The sequence below is a fragment of the Perognathus longimembris genome, chromosome 15, assembly GCF_023159225.1.
Source record: "Perognathus longimembris pacificus isolate PPM17 chromosome 15, ASM2315922v1, whole genome shotgun sequence".
In the NCBI taxonomy this organism is placed as follows: domain Eukaryota; kingdom Metazoa; phylum Chordata; class Mammalia; order Rodentia; family Heteromyidae; genus Perognathus; species Perognathus longimembris.
This window is the reverse complement of record NC_063175.1, coordinates 54,412,659-54,427,313: the sequence shown is the minus strand read 5'-3', so window position 1 is coordinate 54,427,313 and position 14,655 is coordinate 54,412,659.

The window sequence follows — 14,655 nt, the reverse complement described above, 5'->3', positions numbered from 1 at the left end:
TTCTCCCCTCCTTCCTTTTGCCTTTTCGGATCTCACAGTTCCTCTTTAACAATTCAAGCATTGCTTTTTTTTAATGCCTAGGTTCTGCATGTGAGGAGAAAGCATGTGCTACTTATCTTTTCTGAGTCTGGCTTACTTCACTTAAAATGAAGAGTCCAGGTTTGCCATAACCACCTGGACTCCCATTTCTACTTGGATTTATGAAATTATTTTCCCTTTTAATATATGCATTGCTATGGCATGGCTAATTTTATCCCTTTATGAAACTCTTGTTCGCTTTTGTTAATCTGTTTTTATGAGCGGTCTTGATCTGTTTCATGAAACCCCACGGTCCTAACAGGATAATCTATCCATTTGAAATCCTAAGCCAGACCATGCAGATAACGGGGGAAATGTGAGTTAGAGAAGACAGGCAAGCCCTCTTCCGCACAGCCCACGCTGCCGCTTCTAAGGAGCCGCTGCTCCTGTTCCCAGGCAATGTATAATTTGGCAGCTGGTTAAAAACCATGAATCAGGTGCCATGCAAAAGGGGAAATGGTGACCTGGAACGGAGTCGGGGAAGTCCCCCCAAGGAGAGCTGACAGGAGGCTCTCGGTGTTTCCCTCAGCATGGGTGCCCACAGGAGAGCCGCACGGCCCAGCATCGGAGGGGAATGGAAGGAATGGAAGGAAATGAGGCTGGAGAGACACTGGGGGCCTCTCGTCCCGGCCCAGAGGATACAATGGCGACCTGGGAGTTGGCTTCTAGGAAAATGGGAATTCATGGAAGTGTTTTAAATAGGTGAACAGTGTATAATTAGTATATAGACATACTCTCTATATATTATACAATATGTCCACCCCACCTATGCTTGTCATAATATTTAATCGATCTTATACAGTAGATGATAGATCAGATTGATAAATAATAGAAGATAGTAGATAAATGACAGATAGATAATATATGGATACATCTGTCACCATTAGAAGAGAAACCAGAGTAGAGGAGATAAAAGTTTCCACAGAGAATGGAGGCTTGGATTGATGTGATGAGAGACACGCTGGGTGTACAGATTGTAACCATGTATCCACACACCCATGAAGACACACACTGCAGCGCCCCCCCCACTCGCCTCCTGCTGGTTAGGACCTTGTGTTGAGCTCTGGTCTTTCCTCCAGGAATACTCACTCAACCTTTACCATGAGCTCGCGACACAATCCCTTTAAGCCGTGTAGAGAAAGATCCAAATTAGAATTGCTGGAACTCAGAGACGCGTCAGCACCAAATAAGGCAAAAGAGGAAAATTGTGTAGTGTATTGTGCCAATAGAAGACTTAGCTTTGATGATATATTATTTTACTTATTGGTAACCAAATCTGACTCGATCCATAAACCGTACTATCCTCGGGTGAATAATTCTCATTTTTTACCTTAGCCCCGAACATTATATCTCTGGATTCTTGGATCTTGAAGCTACCAAGGTACGACAAAAGTCAATCTTTGTCAGAAACGGAGCCTCTACTTCCATCTGATGCCTCATTCCTCTGACCCATCCTTTTGACCCCAACAAGACCCAATAACTGCCTACATTTGTTGAAAAATCTGCTCTGCCAAATATCATTTAAGCATTGACACCAATGTCCCCATTTTACAGATAAGAACACCTAAGTCTCAGTGAGCTTGAATAATTGACTCAGGGTCCCAAACCCAGCAGGCAAATGTGAAACCAAATGACCCAGATTCCAACGTCCAAAATCTCACATTAGTAGCACACACCAATATCCCTCCACCACTCCTTTCAACCACGCTTGCTTTGGCTTTTCCCATGTACAAGTGCTCTGAGATTCCGTTCCTATCACAATTACTGACCACATGTTTCCAGATTCAGGATCCTGAATAAAATCTTCGTCAAAATCTGATAGTATTCTCTCCATCTAAAGACAATTGTCAACAATATTAGAGATTGAGTGCTACAGACAACTTTTTTTCCTTTGTGTAGGTTAATACCTTTATGTCTTCATTATTAATGAAAAGTACATGGTAATATGGAGAAGAAAATAGACCCAAAATGCCCCTAAACTTTTGCCTGGGGCAGAAGGCTTGACTGATGGTTAATAAATAAGAAGGCCACATTAACAAAAAGAGATCTCATAAAATATTGATGAACATCTTTTCTTCAAAGGTTAATGGCCAGGAATATTCTCAAGCTAGTATGTCATTCACCCAAGTTGTGAACAACAAACTTACCTTTCAAACTCTTGTCTCTTTGCCATTATCAGAAATTCCGATAACAACACTTCTATTAATCACAAGTACCAAGTGATCGAGGATGCATTTCTTCTGAATCACCTGGCTCACACGAGATCATCTCCTTATGAGAAATCTAATACTATACAATTATTAGCTGTCTTTTAGGAAAGCATTGATTTTTTTTTCTCTTGGGACATTTGCATCTTTAGTATTGAAGAAAGAACTAGACTAATCCCCTACTAATCCTAAATGCTGTAATCCTCTTTTTACTTTCAACTCCAGAGCAATGTGAGCAGCATTGAAATGACTAGTCTCTGTTCTATTTGTCCATCTTTTACTTGCCAACAAGATTTTCCCAAGGATGTTATCATCTTAAGATGTAACCCCTCTGTATATCAACTGCACAAAAGCAATTTTTAAAAGCAATATTGTCTTCCTTTAGATGGAAAAAAAAAATCACACTTACCCCATGGATGGAGTCTTCTAGATGGGTCTCAAATGAGAGAGAACTGGGATTGAGAGATGATCGCAGGCCTGCCCATCTGAACTCAGTCCAGATCACCTCCAGCGTTGTTTAACAGCCCGGGGGCTGCCAGGGAATGGGCTCCGCCGGTCTTCACACCCTGCCGGAGCAGGAAACTCCTACTCGGCTTATCCAGTGTCCCCGCCAGCAGGCATCCCGCCGGAGAAGAGTCTCCGAAGCACAGTCACAGAACTGAGGCCGGCAGAGGTCTCCCCTTCATCATTGAATCTCAGCTCTCTGGAGAGGCACGGCTTTGACTCTGCACGGCAGGTAAGTCGACCTTCCCTTCACTCGGGTCCCTGACTGAATCAGGTCTTGTAATGAGCCCTGCTGTCGTGCCACAACTCCCTCTGTATCTTACAGCTGGGGATGAAATAAGAAAAAGCAGGTTTGTTTTCCTCAGCAGGCACGCCCGTCCGACTGACCAGTGTTCACTATCACTGACTTTCATAAGGTTGCCATCATCATCCTCAAGAGCAAACTCTCAGGCTGGGAATATGGCCTAGTGACAAGAGTGCTCGCCTCGTATACATGAGGCCCTGGGTTCGATTCCCCAGCACCACATATACAGAAAATGGCCAGAAGTGGCGCTGTGGCTCAAGTGGCAGAGTGCTAGCCTTGAGCAAAAAGGAAGCCAGGGACAGTGCTCAGGCCCTGAGTCCAGGTCCCAGGACTGGCCAAAAAAAAAGAGCAAACTCTCAGAGAATGAGTTCTTCATCGTGAGGATTTTCCTCAACTTTAGGAACCAAGTCTGGCATCCAAACTCCTCAGTCACTGGTGAAACATGACCACAGGCCTTCTGTGAGGCTTCCGTGGGGACCCCGCCAGAGGGGAAAGGCAACTTTGCGAATTCATTCTTCATCATTTAGGCCCAATTTCAACAGATATCCTTAGCAAACATGCCTCCACCTTTACAACAGATTTTAAAGAAGTCATGCACACACGCATAGTACACACTTTTCGTTGTCTCGCTTTATTCTGACTCTGGTAAGGAGCAAAGGGTCATTCTTTTTCAAATCACTAGGGGGCAGTTAATGAGGAAATGCCTCTGCCTGGTTGGGAGTATCAAAGAGGAAAGCCTTGGTGGGGGGGATGGAGGGGGTCGCTTATGGGGTATCATCAGTCAGACATCAACCAGGGGCACTCACAATCTCCCTAGAGATGGCTGTCAGAGTGCACCCAGGGGCTTGATCATGTGCAGAAAGTTACCACCTCTCTGTGTGGGTACGCTCAGCCTTTCTAGGATTTTGCAGCTGGATGCATACCTAGCTGTACTCATCCCACAGAGCAAACAGGCCTGGGAACCCCGCTTCACCCCACACACCCCGGAAATCGGTGCGAGTCTGGCATCAGTTGGAGCCTGATTGCCTGGAAGTGAGTCCTCTCCATTCCCAATAGAGGGGCCCAAAGCTAACATAGCGCACTTGAACACAGACCTCTACCAGACCTTGGCATGCAATCTGCGATTGGCAGGAATGACGTCTGGGGTCATAGAGTAGCCATCCCAACAACCTTCTCCACTCTCTCTCCTAATTCTTCTCTCCTGTTCCTTTGTCTGCCATTTCTTTGTCTTGGACCTCGTTGCTATTTGGCCAACCCCTACCTCCTCCTCTTCCTCCATGCAGACCGGGTGTCTCTCCCTCTGCTCGTGGCTTGGCAAGGGTGCTGCCTGCCACTCACCTTGTGCATCTGGGCCGAACCCGTCTGGGAAGTAGAGCAGCCACAGGTGTAGCTTCAGATCTGTTGGAGAATTCTCCCTCCCTCGTGTGCTCATGGCGATGTGTTCAGAAAGATAAACTCCCGGGGTACAGGGGTGTTTCCTTGTGATTGGTTGTTTTCTAAGAAGACTTCATACAGAAAGGAGTTATGTGAATATCAAAGTCTCCAATGAAGAGAAGAAGACATTCTCCAGGGAGCTGCAGCTAATTATATTTTAACATGGGGGGTCCTTAATCTTTGTTTTGATCCTTGGGTAGCACAGCTATATTTTTTTTCAATCTTGGCTACACATTAGAATCACCAGGGAGCATTTCCAACACCCCAGGCCCTGGCCACAAGCCAGACGATTATGCAAGAGACTCGGAAGGGGAGACCCAGGCGTCAGAAGCTTTCGCAGCTCCCGGGGGGGACTCCAGAGCCCTTGAGCCTGAAAGTCAGCGCCGAAGTCACTAACAACATCTCCCTTTGTGCAGCTCAGGACTCCAGCAAGTCTAGAAAGAGGTGATGGGTATGGAAGGGGGGTGGTTGCTAGGTGATTGGCTTGTAAGGGAAGAGCCCTCAGTGAAGGGGATTCGTGTCCTTATAAAAGGGACTCCAGAGGGCATGTTCGCCTTTCTCCTGTGTGAGGACATGGGAAAAGATAGATGGTCATCCAAAACCAAGAAGCCCTCACAGAGAACAGTTGAGGCTGTACCTCCGCGGTAGACTCCCCAAGCTCAGGGTCCACTGCTGTGTATAAGCTACCGAGGGAAATATCTCATTGCTTCTTTCTAAGTGATCCATGGAAAAACACCCTCCACCACGTGGGTACCGTTTTCAACATCCCAGTGGCATCCTACTAATCCACCAGAAAGGAATCGTAATTTCAATAATGAACCATTTACTTTCATTAGGGGAAAAAAAAAAACTCGTTTTTAGGGAGTTAAGGTATTCTTAGTACGTATATGAACTAGCATCTTTCCACACATTTGAGAAAATTTCATATCAAAGAGTGTAAAAAATTTGATAATTACATACGTACGAAAGGGTGCTGAGATAGATACACGAGAATTATGTGAACAATGTATGCGTACGGAACGTGCCTTTACCACGCGTTCACCTTGATGGTGCAGGAATGTGGGAAAGAAAAGTAAAAGAAGCTGGGAGCCAGCAGCCCAATCCGCAGACCACCTTCCTGGTTAACCTTCCTGGTTAATATTTTCTGCCAGGTGGCCTGGGTCACGCACGCCCCGATGGTTAGGTGAACATCATTCAGAGAGCGTCTGTGAAAGAGTTTCTGGAGGAGACTAAGCAGAGTTCCCTCCGCAGCCCGCGTGGAGCTCCCGCCATCCATTCGAAGCCTGAATCAAACAAAAGAGGACGAGGCAAGGAGAGCTCACTTGCAGCCTTGAAGACGGAGCATCAGTCTTCCCCCGACCTCATATTCAGCTAGAAGAGAACGTATACAAGGCTCTCCCCTACTTCTCGCGCCTCCAGATTGGGCTAAACCCATGCCACCACCTTTCCTGGGCCTCACCAGTGCAAACAGATGTTGAAACTTCTTGGCCTCCATAACCTAGTGCATCCGTGTGTGTGTGTGTGTGTGTGTGTGTGTGTGTGTGCACATGCACGCACACATGTGAGCACACATGCCTGTATATAACAAATGCTATTGGTTCTGTTCCTCTCTGGAAAACCCAGACTAACACAGGAAGAACGTGTCTTCGTTGTAAAATAAGGAAATCACAGCAGTTGATCTTCAAGATGCATTTCATTTGCATATTCAATGGCATTTAAATAAGAAGCTGCATCTGTCATTCAAGCAACTCCTTTGGAGAAAATCATAGCACTCGAAAATTTCAAGATCTTACTGTCACCAGTTCATAATAGTGCGACTTGGGAGAAATTTGCCAAGATATAAATTATCTGGTAAAACAGTTATTTCAAAATCCACTTGTATTAGAAGATGGAGCCAGGAACATCCCCTTTTTGGTACTGAAACTTACTTCACATTCGCTACATTTTTTTAAGCTTTTCTGAAACTAGTAAAAAACTTACAGGTTTTTAAATATAGCCTGGCAAGCTTCTCTCTTGAGCAATGAAGGAAAGACCCAGCTTTGCCAGAGGTTTGTGGAACACTGGCACACGCGCATCTCCCTTCTCTGCCTTGTTCGAAGGCTAGGAAATGATCCCTTTCCTTCCCTTTTGGCTAAGAATCTTCCTTCTCTTTTCCTTTTGGTCTCCACTCATTCCATCAACTATGGTATGAATTCTGGGTGATAAACATTCTCCTAAGCGCTTGAATAAAAGAAAGCAAGGTTCCCATCCCCCTGCTCTTATATCTTAGTAGGAGACAGACAGACAGCACACAAAGTAGATCCGTTGTTCAGTGCATTAGAAGGTGATGTGTGCTATGGGAAAAATGCAATGTAGACAAGGTGAGGACTGGAAGGAAAAGAAGGAACATGACTAGGGGGAAACGGGCTGTCATTTTACCTCAGGGGACCAGATTCCTGGCCTACTCCTCAGGGCCATTAGCAAGTTACCAGGCTGACCACCTGGGCTAATTATAAAGCTACCTTAGTATGTGTTTGTAACTGGACAGTAGCATGAAAATACCATTATTGATCCTAGACTAACTTTAATATCGGTATAAAGAACCAGCTGATCCTTTGAGAGATCTGCCTGTGTGATAGAGAACGAGAGAGAGAGAGAGAGAGAGAGAGAGAGCATCCTGTATGTATTCTCCAGCCACTACGGTGATGCTTTCTTTTCGTTCTATTTGAGACCAAGTCTCAGTGCTGTCATCCACACTCCTGCCTCAGCCTCCCGCTGGTGGAGCCCCAAGTTCGAGGCTACCATGCGGCCTACTGGACTTCTTTTATTCCCCATAGGTGTGCAGGCTGACACAGTCTCCCGCTTACTTAAAAGAAGCAACTCTCCTGCGAGTTTCCGGTTGCCTCGGTTCTGCCAGGCTCGGGGACCCCTGCTCCCTACAGGCAACAAGCCAGCCCCCTTGGGCACCATCCGATCCAGACAGAGCCAGAGAGTGGATGCCCGTGCGCTCCTCGTGGCTTCGCCTCCACGCTTGCCGGCGCTCGCGCTTGATCTGGAAGGCAAAAATCAATCTCCTAGGATGCCACATTAAGATAATGAGGAACTTTCCGCGGCCAACCAAGGCCAAGCTGGCCTCCTCGTAGCTTCTCTTTCATGTCCACTTCAATAGGACTTCTGCTCTAGGTGGTAATTGGGAATCGGGTAGGGTCGGCGCGTTGCATTTCTCTTCGTAACGCACGGATCACACGATTTGACCAACTTTCCATTCCTAAACTAATAGTGACTTTTGCCTTAAGCATCTGCTTCTCCCCTGTGATGTCTCTGGTCACTTTAATGCTGCTCCATCCCCTCTCCCCCCACTTCTGACCCACCAGGCCGGGGTCACCATGGCTCCCTGGAAGGTTTGATTCTTTGACTTCCCCGGCTGGCAAGTTTCATTGCACTGTCCTGAGAACTCAGCTCTCTCTCCACTCCTTTCCTTTTGGGTGCATTTTTAGCTTCAGAAGCTTTGAACCTTTCCTTCCTCTTGAAGTGGCCATAACCTGTTATATGGAGCCACATTAACGCTGACACGGATGAAGAATTAGCCCTGAGGCTGATAAAAGTGTCCTGGAGATGCAAAATCTTCACTAATAAGACCGCCCCACAGTCGCTGGGCTGCAGCAAAACAGTCGCAGTCCATCCGCAGCCATTATACGGCCGGATGCCCTGCTGCTTTATTGACTGGCAGAAAACAATTCCCATTTCAGGAAACAATAAAAAGGAAATTGAGTGTGAACACTCCCAAGGTCACTGCCTCTAACCTTATCACAGAAGAGATGAGGGCCGTAAACGCGCGCGTGCCCTTTGGGGGCTCCGCGGGGCAGCCCCTCCACGCTGGCCTGGGCCGGATCTTCGCACCCGCTCACCTAACTGTGGGGGAGCTTCACCCCCACCTGGCAGGTGCCAATCCAGACCTCAGTCGCTGCAAGTGTCAGTCACCCTGAGTGGCGTCCCACTGGCCCCAACTCCCCGCCGCCTACCCAGCCGGGCGGCCCAGCACCGAGTGGCTGTCAGGGTGATGGCCGGCCTCTGGGTCTGTGGCCGCCACCTGCTCCCCTTCTGGGTACCCGCGGCTGGGCTGGGGAGGCACCCAGGAGCATTGCGACAAGTGCCCGTCTCAATCGCCAAGGTCCATCTTCTCCCCGGCCATCATTGGTACCACAGGGCGAATATGAGGCCGAAGAGGAAATGAGAAACAGGCATTTCATCCTCCCAGCCCCCTGGCCCACAACGCCCCCAAACCATCTCCTGTACAATGGCACTGTTTGAGAGGAGCAAGAAGTCTCGGTGCCCGGCTGGGTGAATGCACTTAACACAGCTAGAAAAAAAAAAAAAAAAGCCCTGCACTGGTGATCCTCACCTGGAACTGAGCTCTGGGGATCGTGGTTCGAAGTCAGCCTGGACAAGAAAGTCCATGAGACTCTTACCTCCAATTAACCACCCAAAGCCTCAAGTGGAGCTGTGGCTCAAATGGTAGCGTGCCAGTCTTGAACAAAAAAAAAGCCAAGTGAGAGTTCCAGGCCCTGAGTTTAAGCCCTAGTACCACACACACGCGCGCATGCACACACGCGTGTGCACACGCACACACACTAGTTAGAAGAGAAGAATGTGAATGTACTCATCACAAATAATTGAAAATTCAGGGTGGCACGCTAATTGCCTGACCTTTTTCCTACCCAACGCATCTCACGGTACGCAGCTAGATACGAACATGTCGTGTTGTGTTTGCCAGTGAACAGTTGACCCTGGTGTCGGTGAGGGTGGTGTGCTGGGAAGGTGATTATCAGCCCCAGACTCGGGAGAGCAGGCTGACCCCAGCGCTCCGCCCGGCCGCTTCGCTACTTCCCGCGTGGCAGATCATCCCCCAAAGAATCGGACGCAAGTCCCCAAACCTGAAGCTAAAATAAACAGCCGGAGCTGTGTCCAACGAGGAAGCCATCACCTTCACACCGAAGTGGGCGCTCACAAATTGCTCCTTCTGGGACGGGAGCCCCAGAAACCACTGCACGCCTGCGGCAGCTTTGTAGATACCATGGAACACGACCCGACTGTAACATCCTTCACCACTGTACTTCCTTTCCCGGGCTCACCGTGCTGTCAAAACGTCCCAGATGCAGTCAACCTCACCCATAATCCCCGGAGGCTGCTGATATACAGGGACCAGGAACCGTAGCTAACGTTACACTCACAGGGCCTGCCGTCCAAAGTAAAGGAGCAAGAGACACCCCCAGGGATGACAAGCACCCCAACCTGAGGACTACCCTGCAAACGAATCGAGTTTATAGTTAAACGTATTTTAAGAAATCACTGTAGTGTGTAAAGATGCTAGAATCCAGATCTATTAAAAAAAAAAAAAAGCCTTCATGCAAACTCTGCAGTTTCTCTACTGCTCCTGTGCAATCCCTGACCAAATCCTCTATAAGATGATTCTCGGGGGGGGGGGGGGTCCTCTCCCCTCCCCCCACCCCACCCCGTCTCTCTCTCTCTCCAAAATGTGTGGTACTGTCATGAGAATTAAGTGACATAATATAATATAGACATCCGGGATACTATGTGGTGCCATGCAGACCGGAACATTTTATCTTGGGTATATTTTTTCTAGGTGTTTCCCCAAAGCACAAAAAAAGAAAAAGAAAGAGGAGGAGAAAAAGGAGGAGGAGGAGGAGGAGGAGAAGGAGTCTAGGAAGAGGAGGAGGAGGAGGGGGAAGAGGAGGGGGAGGAGCAGGAGGAAAAATTCCCGCAACGCTGATTTTCAGAATTTCCTCCCTCCCCGTCCTGTCTGTTATTAACAGATCCAGTGATTCCTTAATGGTAATGAAGATTTCATGGGAAATTTTTATACAAACACATAAAGGCCTTTGGAAATGCTGATATATTTTATTTAAACAAGAGCCTGGTAGTATGTTTGCTAAAAGCAGATGCTTGAGTTATGTCTACTCATTAAAGTTAAATCACCATTCCCAGAAGACAGGCTGGAAATTCTGTATCCACTGGCGAGCGTCTAGTGACCTGCAAGAACTCCCCACAAATTCATTAAGATAAAGGGTGAGTGCCGATATGCTCCTAACTTCTTAATGAGGGAGCCTCTGATAAAAGCGAGCTGCTCTAATCCTCGACTTTACTATGACTTTGCACACGACCAGAGGAAAGAGACTTCATTTTGAGAGTGGGTTTTTTTTTTAAAAAAATTGAAACATCCATCCATGACATTTTTTTTAACCCTTCAGTGAACCAAAAATGTGGGTCTTAGCTTTTCGTTGATGAAAACAAGCATGGCTTCTCACGGTGAATGGAAGCAATTATTCTGTACACGGCTCCCCTCATTCTGGTCCCGTGACCTCATTTACAGGAAACCCGCACCTGGCTTCAGACGACCCAGGAGGAAGATCTACATGGGCCTGAGCGACTCCACAAGCCCAGAGGACAGCTGAGCTGCCCACAGGGCAGAGACACTGGGTAGCCATGTGCTCAAACGCCCTCTAAACAGCCACCAACCAGTCAGCTGATGGGGACGAAACCCCTCCAAGGAGCCAGGTGAAGGACCGTGCTCCCAGCTGCTCAGGAGGCAAAGACTGGGACTGATATTCAAGGCGAGAGCAGGTAAGAAGTTAAGGGACCCCCATCTTCAGATGTGGGGGGGCGCGAGCCGGTGATCATAGCTACGCAGGAGGTAGGAAGGGGGTGGGGCCCGCTGCTGGCCACTGGCAGAAATTCAAGATTCGGTCTAGAAAAATGACGGAAGCAAAAAGGGCGGAGGGCATGGCGTTCAAGTGGGAAAGGGCCTCACAATTCAAATCCCAGTATTGCAAAAATAGAAGTTACAAAGGCGGTGGGGGGCGGGGACTTTCAGGTCTTAATTTATTCTCTTATTTCAAAAACATCTAATTACTATCCAGGCACTGGTGGCTCAGACTAGTTACTGAGATCTGAAGATCAAGGTTTGAAGCCAGCCTAGACAGGAAAGTCTATGAGACTCTTAATCTCCAATTACCCAGTAAAAAGCCAGAAGTGGAGCTGTGGCTCAAGTTGTGGCACTCGCCTTGAGTACAAAAGCTCAGGACCAGCACCTAGACCCTGAGTTCAAGCCAAGAGCTGGCACAAATATATATTTTGTTCCTTTTTTCTAGTAATAGATCTATATTATTAGACACATAGCTATGTATTATTAGATATATTATATAGATCTAACTAGCTATAGACCTAGTACTAGAAAGTAGTTGCCACTAGTTAATTTTTCCTTTTTCTCCAATATTACAGATTTATATATGATTAGATATATAGATATGCTATTAGATATATATTCCATAGATATTATTAGATACATATTTAATACCAGAAAGAAGGAAAAACCAACTCTTGAGTCCAAGTGTGCAATGTATTATTTCACAAAGGGCAAAAAGACCAAGGCGCCATTTCAGTTAACTTATACAGCTTCTTCTAGATGGAAGAATTCCACACGAGGTCTATTAAAACTGTGTCAAGTTTCATTTTTGAGTGTATTTGGTATCTTACTCGTATGTTTATGTTCTCGTGTCTTTTACTCAAAAGACCCTTGAAGTCACGAAAAGGAAACAAATTCTGGAAAAGAAGTAATGAACAGCTTAGGCATTCTTCCAGGTTTTCTTCCACAGGGAACAGTCTGGTCCCCTTTTTTTCCCCCCCTAAATCACTTTGACCTTGACCCAGGATGGATAGCTGCCGTGTCTCACCCACATCCTAATGCTCGAGGTGAGGCAATGTCACTATCCACGTCAGGACGGAACAGCCCAAATCCGGCAAGAAACTCTCTTGACAGGGAGAATAGGAAACTCTCACCATTTTGTCATCAGCATGAATTTCATCTCGTCACGAAAGGCCAGATGGTACTTCCCTAGCTACCTTATTGCATGGCTGTAAGATATTCCCCGAAATGACAAGCCATGTTCTACAAGAAGGCTGCTTCACCTTTCAAAACTATTCATGGATTTAAATTCTGTATTCTTATATCCCTAAACAGGAAGGAGCAAGGACGAGGAGGAGCCCCTTGTCTGATCATTGTCTTATACCCACCACAGAAATGCAGAAAGGCGAAGTGCCCGGCCTCCCGCCACTGTCCTCTACCCCAAATGAGCTCACTCACCTATGCAAGCAAACACGTGACTCGCCGACACCTGCCGTCACACGCACACAGCAAGAGACAGATTCTCAAAGAGGAGGGATGATCGGAGCTCAGCCAGCTACAACCTGGGCTTGAGATCATCTTCACAGAGAGCAGCGGACTCGGATGAAGAAGCATGACTTTCACCTGTCTCAAATGCTTTTCAATCAGTGTTGGGCTTCTTACTGTCATTCGCAGGGATTTTCAGATTAGGAGTCTGACTCTCCAAGTAGATAGAAGATGATTGGAGCCAGTCGGTGTTTTAATACTGATCCAGTAAGATTCTCCGGCATTGTTGCGGCAGAAATTTGAGTTGGACCAGACAACAGCGTCCCAGAGAAATCGTCGACACAGTCTCGAAAGTGCTGCACCAAGACCTTGGCGACCATGGAGCCAGAAGCGAGAAGTTCAAAGAGCATTGGTTTGCAGAGGGGGGAATTCAGTTTCTCCTCTCCTTTTTGAAACTTTAAATAACAGCCTAGGGAATCAAAACCGTATTTTTCCCCCTCCTTGTATGAGGCTTCGAGGACAAAGACTACTTCTTTTCTGACCCAAACAGCACACTCTCATCCGGAGTCCCTGAAGTGGACAGCCATGGAATTGTCCCCTAGCCATAAAGTGGGAAATTCTTGTGTGCATGGAGGGCTATACCTGTGTGTCTATATACATATCCATATATTCCCATCAACGAGAAATCTACGGAAGATAGATAGCTAATAGATAGATAAATATCAATCTATAGATAGATGGATGGATGGGTAGATAGCTATCACCGGATCAGATGAAAATGTAGGGACCATGTGGAACAAAATGTCCTCTTTCACTAGAGCTGAGAGAACGAGATAGATAGTTCTGTCTTTCATCTTGTTTTCCATTCCCTCAGATCATGGCAAAAATCTAGAGGCTTCTGCGGGTGATTGATTGGACAAGCAGCTTAGGCATGCAGCCCAAGTTCTTTAAACATCCCAGCCCCTGCATAACCAGGCTCTTTTTCATCTTTTCTTGACATTTTGCTCCTAAAATTAGCTTTTTGATGAGAAAATTGCAGTGAGTCATTCCAGAGCTAGTTAAAGGTGAGGCAAGCGCCTGTGATTGAAATTGAGTTGATTCTTCTTTGCTGGGCTGATTGTGCCTGGTAATTGGACATCAGAATTAGAACTGCTGCGACCTTACACAATAAGAAGGGGGAAAAAATGCTATCCAATTTGCTGGAATTTTTCTCTACATTTAAAGAACTTTTCTTTGAGTGAGGTAATTTACTCTTCTTCTTAAGTGAGCAATACCCAGCAGCCTGTTTTTTGTGGTGTCCTGTATATTTCTTCAATAATTCTAGTTCTTAAATCAATAAAAACCAATCTGCTTCTTGCTTTCCTATCGACTTCTGTGCTTCTCTCAACTTTTTACTATCTCCCCTTTCCATGTCCACTATTCATAGAAGTTACTAGAACCAATGTTGACAAGGGTGAGCCAGAAGTGTGACTTGCCTCTCCACCTGGCCCTGTCTTTCTGCCTCACTCTGAAGATGCCCCAGGTCTTAGAGACAATTGCCCCCTGTCATCTTTTTAGCATACTGTACATTGTTTAAGGTAGTGTTTTAAAGTGTATGGGAGAGGAAACATTGAATCCTTGGGTCCAATTATGTACCAAAAGCAAGAGCGAGCATTATGATTTATTTCTCTACAGCCCTTTGCTCATATACTATAAATCATGGTTTTGTTTGCTTGTTGGATTGTCTAGCAAACATTTACTGACAGAAGCGCTTAGATTCAACCATATTCTGGAACTTAAACAAGATCCAACATTTTATTCAAAAATGGCAGGGCAGGCGGGGGGTGGAGGGTGTCTTTACCATCATGGAGGGTTTTATTCCACAGGATAGTGAAGACAAGTAAATTAAGATGAAATCTTTAAAAAAAATAATAAGTAAAACAGGTGATATATGAGACACGGTGCGGAAATATATGAAAAAA